Source organism: Pseudorasbora parva, chromosome 23 (assembly GCF_024679245.1).
Source record: "Pseudorasbora parva isolate DD20220531a chromosome 23, ASM2467924v1, whole genome shotgun sequence".
NCBI lineage: Eukaryota > Metazoa > Chordata > Actinopteri > Cypriniformes > Gobionidae > Pseudorasbora > Pseudorasbora parva.
The window spans coordinates 12,942,579-12,955,712 of record NC_090194.1 but is presented as its reverse complement, the minus strand read 5'-3'; the positions used below and the strand labels follow the sequence as shown (position 1 = coordinate 12,955,712).

The window sequence follows — 13,134 nt, the reverse complement described above, 5'->3', positions numbered from 1 at the left end:
GTAAAACAGTGAAAACATGGATAACTGGAATACTGAAGAGTGAAGTAGATTTGAAGTAAATTACCCCAGGTACACTACCAGCGGGCTAGCCACAAAAATTCAGATACAGAGAATTAGGAAGATATCTGTGTTATATCAATATTCTAGTTTAATTAAATATAACTAAGTTAAATATTTAAGTTTAATAAGACTATGTAAAACTATGAAAACAAAAGATTAGACACAATTACAAGCCGAATCTCGATCAAAAGATTGAGTACACTACAATTAGTATAGGCCAAATATACTTTTTTTGTCAGTATATGTCAAGTATACTTAATTTTAAGTATATTCTTGCTGAAAGTATACATTCTTATTTTTAGTTTAAAAGAAGAATACTAATAGAACATTTGAATATATTTTTCGTAAGGGTGGCTAGGATGTTAATTTGTTCATATTATTTGTTATACATTTTTAGAGATTCTAACTTTTCGTTATATGCTTTTTAATGTGTGAAAGAAAGAATGATTATAAGTTATTATGAGTAAAAAAGCTAACTGTATAAATTGTAGGTCTCACATGTCGTTTTGGGGCCTGAGTTGAGTTTAAAGTGCATTTAAATTGGAAGTTTACTTCAGTATTGTGATGCATTTCATAGTGAAACAGAATACTGAATAGAGGATGGGCTGTTGATGTTCTGCCCTAGCTCTCAAACTGACATCCTCAGAGAAGGAACGCCATTCCAAAGGGGAAGCAAATGTTCAGACTTTGAAAAAAAAATATATTTAAAAAAAATTATTTTTCTTTTTTTGTGGATTAACTCGCACTGATTAATTGTTTACCACAAGATTAGTAATGCTCACTAACAAAGTAAATTTTGATTTGATGCAAACTTTAGGCGAGAACGTCATTGTGGGAACTTATCTTTAAAGAACTGTCACCTTTGTGATCTGTTATCGAGGCCACTGTCTTGTTTCTTAGAGACCTTTAGCTAAGTCTTAGTCAGACTGCGCATGCAAAGAGCTCAGACAGATTGATGGACAAAGAGTGAAAGAGCGTGCAAAAGAGACAGAGAGGAGTAGAGCTGACTAAAAATCCTTTCACAAACACAGCACCAGGTCATTAATCATTGTCTGTTAGGCCACGACCTCAAAAAACCTGCATACTTTACATAGAACTAGAAGTTAACAGCCTATGTCTGTCAGGATTCAGAGAGCCAACTGTCCTCTCCTGTCCTTCTCAAGTTTGTCCTATTATTAGGAGGATAAGGAAGTACTTCTGTTCAAAATGAACAAAATGTAAAAAAATATGTCAGTACATCATCAATCCTTCTTCCAGTTTTATATTTTAGATATTTTAGACCTGTCAGCATGGTTTTCATGGAACTTTCCTCGCCCGTGCGTCTGATCAGTAATTCTGTAAAAGTTGCTCCAGCTACTTTGAGGGGTATGGTGTGGGAGTGGCATAGGTTACTTGTCCCAACGAGCGAGAAAGGTTGACATGGATTGGGTAAATCTTGAACCTCTGAGGAATCACCTGTAAAAAAAAAAAAAAAAAAAACGCCTCAGAACAAACGTGGTGTGCCAACAGTTTAATAGAGTGTAATTCAGTAGCCCTGCCCACCGACTCATCGGATCATGCTAGCCAGAAGCAATAAACATGCCGAAGAAGATAGCAAGATATTGGGCTTTTCCTGGTTGTGGAAGAACACAGTCGCTGCATAAGCTTCCTTCGGACATAATATTAGAAATGTGTGATTCATCATTTATTTTTAATGAAGTTCCAGCTCACGTGGGGAAGACATGTACGCGTGTTCGCTTCATATCACAGCAGAATTGTTTGTAAAAAAGTGTCATGTTGAGCTGGATTTGCAGACATATTGAGATTAAAACACAATGTTGTGCCTTCTATATTGGATCCGACAGGAATGGTGCAACACACTCTTTTTTTATATGTAATAGTATTCCCGGGGCAGGGGACTGTTTTCCAGACAGGCTACCAAAAATTAAGCCTGTCGATAGGTCGGTAAATCTCAAATAGTGAAATAATATTTCTGATCTTGATCATTAGATATAAGTGTGAACCGTGCGTGCGCGCACACACACACACACACACACATGCGCATGGTTCACACTTATATCCACTGATTGGATGGGCCAAGTAATACAAAAATAATATTCCAATCAATCACAGGTGGATGAGAAATCAATCGTTGTGTTTGTTCGATAAAGACGTTTATCAGCCCTGTGATCGAGAGAATCCTTCCGGTTGCCGCTTTCAAATCAATCCCTCCCTCATGTGAACTAAACTGACAGCGGAGCTGAAGCTCATTAAATATGCAAATATTATCCAATCCTAGCCGTGGGTGTTTACTTCCAAGTCTCCAGTGTGGCACACCCATCAAAACCGAGCGTTCAGGAGAGAGCCTCAAAACCAGTGTAGAAAATAGCCTATTATTTATGATGTTTTTGAATGTAAACACACAAACGTCGTTCGTTGACCTCAGACAACAGTATAAAAATAATAATAAAAAAGACACCTGACACCTTTAAGTAACAAAATAAAGATGCTACAGTGTGTTACAGCATCTACAGGGACTAAGTGAAAAAGCTAACTAGCTAAACCTTGAGTTTGAGCCCTTTTTTTGCCACTTGCTACTGTTGCTGGCAGGTATTGTAAAACGAGGGAACATTTCATTGGACAAAAAGTTTTTGCAGGATGAGTCATCAATGTCAAATCAACATTTAGAAGTACATTAGCATTTAGATGGCATCAAATACTACACTTCAAATAGAAGGGGACTATTAGAGAAAGCAAAAGCCTATGTCTTTCAGGATTCTTCACAAGGAGGACTGTCCTCTGTCCTTCCCAATTTGTCCAAGGTTACCGTGACTATCACTAGCGCAGTCGTGACCTGTTTCCTCATCTTGGGTCACATCTCCAGTGAGAACCCCCCTCCCCCTATCACTGTCTCTTTTTTTTCCCCTCTCCTCTTTTTTAGAGTGACGAATTAATCAGGCCGGAATCATGACCGGACTAAATAGACGGTGCATGTTAACAAGATTGCAGTGGCTCAGAGCATTTGTTGTAAATTGTTCGCTTTTTACATCTCTGAATCATGAGAGGGCATGTTTTGTTTGGCTCCAGTGCTCCTGTCAGTGCGCAAACATGCAGACAGAATCCCCTTAGACTTTACTGTTGCCAAGTAAATTCTACAAAAGCGTGAGAACCAAGAGAGCAGCCAATGTCATAAATATTCTTGGGGTGAAGATGAACAAGTGCACTCGATAGGGGAACTTTCGCTCTTTTGGAGCTTCTGGGCAGTCGTCCTCACCCTTTAATGTGCTACAAGTCCACTTCCTTCAGTGACAGGCAGCACTCAGAACACTTGAACACCACAAAACAAGTGCTCTTATCTGTGAAACATAATACAGTGGTGCAGTATTTACAGTGGTAAATAATTGGCAACACAAATGTCATCTTAGGGTGATGATGTGAGACATCTTTTGATGCTAAAATATTTTGAAATATTCACATGATGGCTTTAAATATTATTTTGCACAACAGGGGTGGGGTGTGGGTCTTTGAGTCAAGGTTAAGAACCACTGATTTAGAATTAGAGCGTCCCCTCCTGCTATCCCTCCTGGTAGAGGTCTTCTCGGGTCCTAAAATCTGTTCTCAACCCAAATCCCTTCTCATCCAAACCCAACATGCATAAATCATTTTTTTAGTGCTGTCAGTGTTAATGATTAATTTCAAAGTCCTCAACACGTTCAATTATTTTAATGCGTTCAAATATTAAAAATGTGCTCAAATATAAAGTATAATATAATTAACGCAAATAAGTTACCAAAGTACGTGAAGCTGCATCGTTAAAGTCATTTTTGTCAAGCAGTTAGATGATCTTAGAAGTCCGGAGTTCATAACATCCACACTGAGCATCTACAAGCATTAGTAACTCTGGTAGGAGAAATTTCCATTTTTAAATCTTTCTGATTCTGATTCTTCTTCTCTGTTTGTGATCAGACCTTTTTAAGCTGTTTAACTCTGGGAAAGTTTTCAGTGATCCATTAATTGAATTCATTCAAACAATCAGTGCAAAACAGCGCTAATGTAAAGAAGGCCATGCTGATTAAGATATCAGAGAATAGAAAATGCGTTTTTATAAGGAATTATTCATTATAGGCTCTAGAGTGTGCTTTGCTTTAAAGGTGCCCTAGAATGAAAAATTGAATTAACCTTGCCATAGTGAAATAATAAGAGTTCAGTACAAGGACATAACATACTGTGAGTCTCAAACACCATTGCCTCCTCCTTCATATGTAAATCTCGTGAACACCACGGAAAAATAAGGAATTCTCAACATAACGCCAACCGTGATGCAATCGTTGGGGATCATTTATATGCACGCCCCCAACATTTGCATCTGTCCAAACATGTTCATTGTCAGGCGGAACTGACGGAGCCGAATCATCGGGACTGCAGGTAAACAAGCGACACTCGAGGATAGCAAAAAAGGCAGCTCTCATGGACACGTGTCATGTTCCAGGCTGTGCAGGAGACTTGAGGACTTTTCTACCCTTCCCACAGATAAAAAATGTCAACAGTCATGGTTGATGTTTATAATCCGATACCACAACAATTTAATTCAAGATCGTTTGTTTGTTCGGCCCATTTCAAGCAAGCTTCGCTCAGCGTCTTAAACTGAAGAAAGTGGCAATTACAACTGTATTCCTGCAAGCAGTAAGTCCATTTATTAAGTCCGATTTATCCACTTATTGACTGTTTAAACAATTTCTGATTAAATTGAAAGTTTCTTAGAGAGACCGCATTGTCTAGATAACGCAAGATGCTAGTAGAGTAACAATAAGAAACACCAAGTACCAAACACAACTAAATAGTGTGTCTAATGACAAAGGTTAATATTATTTTGTATTACAAAATACAACCGTAGATACTTTGCTTACAGATCGTTCAGTCCATCCTTCTAGCAAACGTTACCTTTTCCACCATATAAGTTAAAACGACAGTCCTTTGACAAGGCTATTAATTTTGTTTATATATATATATATATATATATATATATATATATATATATATATATATATATATATATATATATATATATATATATGATTTCCTTGTTCTATGAAGTCCCTCCTTCAGAAACACGTAATGAGTTCTGATTGGCCCAGCGCTTCCCGTGTTGTGATTGGACAGCAGCTTAGCGCACTTTGCACAGAAAGGTCCCGCCTCTTACCATAACGGGGAGATGCAAGCGCTGAATGCGCGCTCTTCTCCACGTGGGAGAGCAAAAAAACCACGCCCCCTTTTTTGCGTGTTCTTGTGGGCGGAGGGTTAGTCAACAAATGGTTCTAGTGACGTCATTACATCCCTGCACTTCCTGCTGTAGTCCAAACCGGCCGTTCACTGTAGGCTTTGAAAGGGAACTTCTGTTAAATAAAATATCTCGCTTGGCATTGAACTTTGAGCTTTATAATTTTACAGGTGTTATTTACGCTTTGACAGCAACATTACACACTAACTTAAGTTTGAAAGATGGAATCGCGAAGAACGGGACCATAAATGACTCTTCCAAATAAAGCAAAAACAGAGCATTACATCCTAGGGACAATTTATAGGGTTGTAAATGGACCTGTAAAACTGTATCTGGACAATTTTTGCCCTTAAATAAGCCACATACCCTCTATGTAAATATCAGAGAACAATTTAACATATTGTTTTAACTCATTCTAGGGCACCTTTAAAACTTTTGTTTTCAGCAGAAGAAAGACTTTTATACAGGGTTGGAACAACTTGAGTGTGACTAAATGATGAGAGAATTTCATTTTTGGGTGAAACTTTAAAGGGACTTTGTCTCTACCTCCTGGTCCAGTTAGCCCCTGCTGGTAGATGCCGTAACTACACCATTCTGAGGGAAAGCATTCGTCATTAACAGCAATTGAAAAACAGAAGTTTATTCTGATTAAATAATGGAAATATTGAATTACGTTTAAGTAGTGCTTTTATCAGTGATCTTTTTTGGAGGGCTCTTAGAAATGTCATATGGACTTTGACAGAACAGAGAGAGAAATAAAATGGATAGAGAAATAAAAATAGTTGGAGAGAGATGAGAGAATAGAAATTATAGTATCTAAAGCAGGTCAGACATGATGCTGCGTCCCTGTGGAAGCACACTGGCTCTAATATGTTCTATGTTCTGTTTTTTTATTATCTTGATATATGGTTTAGATTACTATATGTGCATCTGGATGAGTTTTTTATGTTACAGTTGAGTGACTCAAAGATGTACTACCTGAACTTCCTCTAACATTAAGCGATGCGCACAGTTACAGTGACCAAATAACACTATTATTAATGACCGACGGGATCTGTGTGTCCTAGTCGGTTACGGCAGATCGCATATTATAAAAAAAACACATATAAAATCCATTTGGAAGAGCAATACTAATTTATCTTTCATAACTTTAATAAATGCTGTGTATCTTTTAAAAGGGGAGAAGAAAAATTAAAGTGCATTTGAAAATCTGCCTGGCAACCCATAAGGGAGAAACAATGTTGAGTCAATACTGTGACATTTTCCTTGCAAAGGGTAAAGACTGTCAGTAATTGAAGGTGAATTGACTGGGGTCTGACTCTGCAAAAGGGCCTTTACTGGGTGGCATTAAGGAGTGAACACACGCACACACACTCAAATGCAAGTATGCCTTGCACGCATTCTCAATCCGTTGGGGGTGATGCTGTAAATTCTCATCCACAAAATTCACGATCTTCAAGCCTTTCTGTGGCTTCCATCTCATTAATGGTCTCTCTGATGGCAAACGAAACAAGCTTGTCAAGTTGAGTTCTCGAGAGATGCCATTCTCTCCAAAGCAAAGTCACAGAGCCAAATCCCTGTGTGAACTCTCTCAAAGAGCCACAACCGCATCCATATGGGAGGGGAAATGTGTGGCAGGAGCATGCAGGGATCACCTACTATTCAAACCAAGGGCCAGATGGACCCCTCTGTCTATGATGCATTAAAAACCACGACAGTTTCAGATGTACTGTTAACTCCGAGACACAAACACTGATATATAATATTTAAATGCTTAGTGTTTTTAACTCTTTCCCCGCTAGCGTTTAAAAAAAGAAGTTGCCAGCCACCGCCAGGGTTTTTGACCATTTTCACCAAAATGTAATATAGAATAGTTTGTTTTATTAATATCTGAGCATGCAATGTATCAAAGAAAGAGCTGACCCTCTTCTTTTAAAAAACCTAGCTTCTTGCATTCTTTTTTTTTATCAACACTTGATTATGGGTAAGTTTCATAAAAAAGCAACATTTTGAACAAAAAGCTGATAAAATCACGTTTTTGTGAAAGACAGATCAGATCAGATTAAGAGCGATGATCAAACACAGATGGAGTAGATCGAGTCCATCAACACTCCTAATGCATACACAGCCCTGTAGCTCGTCCTGGGACTACATTTCCTTCATCAGGCAGTTTTGATTTATATAGGACAATTTTTGCCCTTAAATAAGCCACAATAAGTGCATTTTTGATTAACGCACATAGAAAAGGAACATTTGTAACCACGCACACAAAAAACAATCTTATACGTAGCTATGAGGTCCGCCAGGAAATGCCACTTGCTTCATTACGCTGCCCGTTCATGACTTTACTAATTATTGATTGGCTCTTTCAAATAGAAGGCGGGGCTTATTTGCTATATTTGGCGTTGCACTTTCTCCCATTTATAAGTAACTGGAGTGGTAGAGGTCTTCACAGGCCCACCTGCATCCGAAAACCCAAGGTCCGACCCAAGACCCAAGTGGGTTTGGGGTCCAAAACTTTGAGTGCCTTAGTGGCCTTGGGTAATTTAAAACGAATGTGCTTTTTCGGAATGTACTCAAGAAGAACCTGTCAGGAAAACATTTAGCATTAACATATAATGTTTAATTTTGATGATCAAGATATTTTTCATATGCATAATTACGTACAATCGCTTATTTTACGCTTCGTCTTACTCACGTGTGTTTTGATCAGGAGATTCAGTACTCCTTCAGAAGATGTGTAATAGCGCCCCCTAGCGTCTGACAGTGGAAACACAGAGAAAATCCTTTTCTCACAAATAACGGAAAATTCAGTGGAAAGAGTTAACCATCACTGATCAGGGATTGAGCAAGAATTTCACAAATAGCTTCTGTAGATAAAGTAACTTAGCACAGAATAACCGTCCCTTTTGTTTTCTTTAATGTTTAAGCCGTGTGGGTAAACTTGCAGACGGCTTTTTACAGGAAGAGTCATGTTAATGGCTTCAAACTGTTCAAGAGTAGTTGGAAAATGTCTCCCTGTTAATTTCAGTTTAATGTACGACCAATGTACAGTTTAATGTACGACCAATGATAATGTACGATACTTAAATCTGGACCAAAACATGACATAACATCTGATCATTTCTCTTTAGAAAATAACATCTGATCATTCCTCTTTAGATAACAACTTTTAATTTGTGGAAAGCAGGCTATTCTGAAATATTATTCTACTCCAAATCATTAAATGACTTTTCACAGTGAAGTAGCTCACCAATACCAGCAGCTCCTCACACAATGACATCGTTCCCCCATGCTTCTCTGTGCTAGAGATACATTTATTATTATATTTCTCACCAGATTTCCAAAGACACTGTCCTGGAGCATCACCATGCGACTCATGTTTCATTATGATTCATCGCTCCACAAAAACTTCTGTCTTTGATGTTTTTCTGAGACAGCAAAGTCTTTTTAAGTAGTGCATTTGCTTAAATTTCCCTAATTTTCTTTACCAATAATATTACTGGTTGAGGCAATTAAAAGCTTAATGTTTTGCCATTTTTTTGCCCAGGAGTGTATATATTTATTAGATGATAAAACAGCTACAAAGGATTACAAAGGGTAGATTCGTTGACCAGCTGCGGTCCCAGGCCTCCACGACTCAACCTCACACACTTGCGGAAGCATTATACTCTAAGGCCAGAATAAAACAGCTTTATGCCGGGTATTAACTCAAACAGGGAGGTCTAATGCCACGGGATCAAGCGTTCCGCGTCATTGACAGGAATGAGGGGAGTCCCACAGGATCATAAACTCTGTCCTGATCTTGTTACGCAGTCAGAGACTACATCTTCTCTCTTACTAAGCCTTTCTGTGCCTGAGAGGGACAGACTTGCAGAAAAAGCCAAGGCTTATCATCCGCTGCTTAGGAAGCTCTTCATCCGAGTTTTCTGTGCATGCACTTGAGGATCTAAACAGAAGAAGTCCTTGAAGATGGGAAAGAAAGAAAAAACGTGTTTTCAAGCATTGCTTTCATCATGATTCAGGGACAAATAAAACTAATTCAAAATGCAATTCATTCATACAATGTCTTGAATACACCTCTTTTATGATGAGCACGTTTTTAATATATATATATATATATATATATATATATATATATATATATATATATATATATATATATATATATATATATATATATATATATATATATATATATATGTATATGAGTGTCTGTAGTTAATTCATATTACTCACTTAATTGTGTAAGTACAAAGCAACTGTCACTTTAAAATAAAGGGTTACACTTTTTTTAAGGTTTCATTGTTACAGTGTAATTATATATTTAAGTACTGATTAATATTAATTAACTTTATGCACTTACTATAGGGCTAGGGTTTAGTTGAGAGTTAGTATGCCTAATTTTTAAGTGTTACCGAAAAATATTGTAACAAAATATGTGTGCTTCACTGCTTATTAATATTTACATTGTTTGGTTAAGGATCAGTTCAGGCTGTGAAATAGTATATGCTATACTCATGTTTATGAGTTAATAATTTATTATATTTGTAAACTGATAATGAAAAAAATATTAAATTGATTGAAAGTAATGATTAAAGATGTGAACACTATTCAGACAATATCTATCTATCTATCTATCTATCTATCTATCTATCTATCTATCTATCTATCTATCTATCTATCTATCTATCTATCTATCTATCTGTCTGTCTGTCTGTCTGTCTGTCTGTCTGTCTGTCTGTCTGTCTGTCTGTCTGTCTGTCTGTCTGTCTGTCTGTCTGTCTGTCTGTCTGTCTGTCTGTCTGTCTATTATTATATTACTTTTTTTAAATGTAATATTTTCCTTGAATGTTGTGTAAAAACTAATATACCAGGGACATAACCACCATAGGCATTGAGGGGGACAAATATATAATATTTCTTAATGCTGTTTTCCATTACGTACCGCTCTGTTTGTTGTTTGTTGATGAACCATTTAAAATGTAAAATTTTTTGGTCTAACACCGCTCGTCAATGTAAAAATGATGGCCAATCAGCTCAAAGAAGGCGGGGCTTAATGTACACAGAAGACAAGTTTTACAGTGAAAGAGTATGTGGTACTGGATTATTTGTAGCTAAACATTTAACATTTGACAACGGTTTTACAATGGATATGTTGAACGACATACATGCAGTGATGCAAACTACTAAACTTTTTTTTAAAACATAATTTCGCCATTTTGAAATTAAAATATCATTTAAAGGATGATGTCATTCACAACTGAATGTGACAAGAAACTTTTTTTTGACATATAGACACACAAACAAAAGTAAATGTGTGCATATTTTTTAAATGGATTAGGCTATAGTAACTAATTTTATTATTGTTATTTCCTTATTCCCTTTAATCCCTTTTAGCCCTTTAATTATTTCATTTCTTTAAATAAAAAGACCACCCCTCCCCTTTCAAAAACAAAACAAAAACCTTTGTTCCTCCCCAATGTTCAAGACATGGTTACGGCCTTGCGGTATACGAGTGCTTATTTGTATGCACACAATAATTTTGTTCTGACTTTTTGTTTGGGTTCAAACCTTAATTAAGGAGTCTCCGCAAACACCCCCAGAAATCGCACCATGATTCAAAGTAATCATTTTCCCTACAATTACCGTTCTATTAAGCTCGTAGGCTGAAATGAACTATTAAAATTCCATGTGGTGTTGGAGTTTTCACCAAAGTTAGCACTTCAGATTGGTGGTTAGCATTGAAAATGTAAATGCCGCAGCTTTAGCAGGCACTTCACATAGCCTCTCTGTCACCTCTCGTTATTAGCCGCCCACTCTCCGTCTGCGTGACCGGCTAGCATGGACGCTTGGAGTGGCAGATGTGGGGGCTGCCACATGATGGCTAATAATGGCGCTCGTTAAAGGGTCTTTATGAGAACCCAGCTAGCTAACTCTCCATCTTAGCTGAAAAGTGGCCGACTACCATGTTACTGTCTCACCACTTTCCGTCACTTGTGTCTTCTCGCCCAAACACCTCGATATGGTCTTATATATTCCTCTTAAGAGCTTTCCAGGTTCGCTGAATCAATTTGATGGCATTCAAACCGTTTTTTGTGTCACTTTGCCCAAGCTCCCTTGAATGGAGTGCTATTGTCTGATAGTTCCGCTGTGTGGATGGCGAGAAGGGGATTTGATAGCGGAGCAATCTGAATTCTGTTCGATTTAGCAAGCGGGATGGACCTCCAGCAAATAAAGGAAGGAGGGGATTGTCCAGTGGAACATCTTAAATGAATGACCATCAGTTAGTGTAACACTATTCTGCTTGTCTTTTAATGCAAGGCCCCAAAGAATGGGATAGCGAGGCAGGTTGGTCTTTGAAAATGGATGACAACATTGTCAGGCTGTTTGAGGCATACAACAAATAAATCAACCATTAAGTCATCTCACAGTTCAAATCCCCTCAAGCTGTTAATAGCCTCTCCAGAGGGATTCATTTTGGCTCCGAGGGCTTCATTTTTGTGTGTATGGATTGATTTTTTTAAGGCTCAGGAGTGAGCATTATGTTTGTGGTTGAAGATAATTGTTTAAGAAATTCTACGGCATGTAATCATTCATAAATAAATGAATTGAGACTATAGGTTGGTTTCCTCCAGAGAAAATTATCTAAAAAATATCAAATATATATATTACTTTTTTTTTTTTTTTTTACAAACATGCAAACTGAGTTGATATATAATGGTTATGACATACAAATATAATAATGTCTACTTTTTGTATAATACATATAAAAAAGTCACTAGCAGTTGAATCATGGAAAGACACTTAGATTTCTTTTTTTTCAGATTTCAGAAATGTTCTCATGAAACCTTTGACAAAACCTCATAAAAGAGGCATATTTTAAAATGAATCTCTATTGACAGTGTAACAATGATTCCTTAACAGATATATAATATTACATTTTTCTTCAGTTTAAATATATAGTATTTGTGGACATGTTAAAATAAATAAACAAACAAACAAACAAACAATGTGCTTTTGGAACACTAGTAATTAATTTCAAAGTGTCACAAGACAATGGATAGTCACATTTCAAAAAAGACAGCAGCCAAGCAAATGAAGATGTTGCAAAGGATGGCTTGAACATAATGCATAATTATAACAGAAATATAGCTGCAGCTAGCCCATAAAACCTCTGTTTACTGAACATTGTAACTAATAACAAATCAATATAATTACAATAAATAATTATATTATTAAGCACACAGTGGAGCCCAATAAATACAATTAGTACCAATCCACACTGCAGACTCACCGCAGGAACATCTTATACTGAATGAGTACTCAAAAAAATTGACAACAACTGTAACAAGCAAGCAAATGATGTCCCATAAGCTGGTAAGTTTGTTGGCAAGCTTTGCTGTGTGCCACAGGGCAGGCTTAGCATTAATAATTCTGAGGATGTGCCAACATAAAGGAAAACACAGGCTATAATGAGTTTATTCCCCCACCATGGACGAGATTAAATGAGGAAACCACTGCAAAAGATGACCCCAAGACCCAAAGTTGAAAGATTCGGAGATCTCCAATCAAAAATATGATATTAATGTGAACTCTTTCATTAATTCTATATGAAGTCAATTTGAATATCAAATGATTTTTTGCTTCCATTAAAATTTTTCCAATAAGCAATGTTGCATCAAAATTGATGCTTATGAAATATTACCGCTCTATGAGAGAGCTAAGATTTTTTCTTTCCTTGATCACCCCATTACTCGCTCAAAGTATTGCATTTTTTATGACCACCTGCTAATCTGTGTATATCTGCACACTTA

At 36.9% G+C, this 13,134-nt stretch overlaps 1 long non-coding RNA gene across 1 annotated transcript in view; it reads left to right on the top strand.

Annotated features, from left to right (window-relative positions):
* The window catches only part of LOC137063113 (uncharacterized), a 93,876-nt gene that overhangs the window by 26,551 nt on the left and 54,191 nt on the right, over positions 1–13,134 (top strand). The window lies entirely within an intron of this gene.